The sequence below is a fragment of the Octopus bimaculoides genome, chromosome 8, assembly GCF_001194135.2.
Source record: "Octopus bimaculoides isolate UCB-OBI-ISO-001 chromosome 8, ASM119413v2, whole genome shotgun sequence".
Lineage (NCBI taxonomy): Eukaryota > Metazoa > Mollusca > Cephalopoda > Octopoda > Octopodidae > Octopus > Octopus bimaculoides.
The window spans coordinates 5808204-5809773 of NC_068988.1; positions in this window are offsets into that span (position 1 = coordinate 5808204).

Here is a 1570-nt window from a genome sequence, read left to right on the forward strand (position 1 = left end):
ATATATATATATATATATATATATATATATATACACACATATATACGATGGTCTTCTTACAACATATGCATATGTACATATACATATATATATACTTAGGTTATGGTAGATGAGTTCAGCAAAAATTTAGATTCGAGTGAATATGGTACTTAAGTTTAGGCACCAGAATTTAGTACAGTATTATCCATACCAATTTCAAAGTAAGGTGATTAAAATCAAAATAAGCATCAAGGATATCCAGTACGACCGTTTCATGCAACTCCATTTAATTCAACAATGTAATGATTAAATCAATTTAAAATGCAGGGCAATCTTCAGCTGCACAATGAGATAGAATTTAAATTAGAACAGATGGACACATTAGTATAATGATACCTAAAATCTCCCAGAGGTTAGGGAAACAGACAGAGAACATCTTGCTTTAGTCACACCATGGAAGCTAATAAATAAAATGTCAAAGAAGATTCTGCCTGTCACTGATATTTTTTGTTTTTTTTTTAGTTTAGATTTATAGACTATCATATCAAAAACTTGTATATCTAAAGCTTAACAGAATAAAGGGCATTATCTATTAGGGGTAGGGGTGATAGAGCAGACAGAAGTCATAAACTCATGAGGTTTGGTAAAGGAAAACTTAAGGAAAACTTAAAACAAGATGTTAGCTGACAACTAAGGGGTCACCCACCCACTAGCAGACTATTGATAATGAAACAGGGGAAGTCCTATCATGTAGTACTATAGTTAACAGTATTAAAACAATGTTGCTATACTAGCTAAAATCAATAAAAGACTGATGTCTAGTATCAGTTAAAAGAATATTAAATTATGGAACATTCAACATTTTACACTAATCTTTCCATATATAAATTAAGGGATTATTTTATAGGTTTAAGAGTTAAAGAAGTTATTAGTTTTACTCCTTACATGGAATTTACAGTTTCTTGGTAGAACTTGTTTAAAAGGGTTATTTATATAAAGGCTTATATAAAATACTAGGACAAGGAGGGTAGAGCCATTTAAGAAAGAGAAAAATCAAGTAACCTCCAAAGATCATTTAAAAACTATATTGTCTTATTGTACAGAGTTAAAATTCAGGATAATCAAGAAGATTATTAATATTGAAATTTTAACAAAATGATAAAATAAAACTTCTATGAATATTAAGAGTATATACGAAAATATTTTTTTACCACAATGGAGGGAGGAAAATGAAATAGTTTAATATTTACTTACTTATTACCTATCTAAATATTAACTTGTTATATGATTACTATAAAGATTGTTCAATTGGATTTGGCCATGTGTGTGTGTGTCTCTCTCTACATCTGTATGCATATACGCATCTTTTATCTTTTAGTTGTTTCATTCTGTAGCCTATGGCCATGCTGGGGCACCGCCTTGAATTTGTAGTCGAATGAATCAATCTCAGTTCTTATTTTGTAAGCCTGGTACTTATTCTATCGGTCTTTTTTGCCGAACTGTTAAGTTACGCGGACGCAAACACACGAACACCGGTTGTTACGTGGTAATGGGAAAAACAGACATAGACACACACACACACACACACACA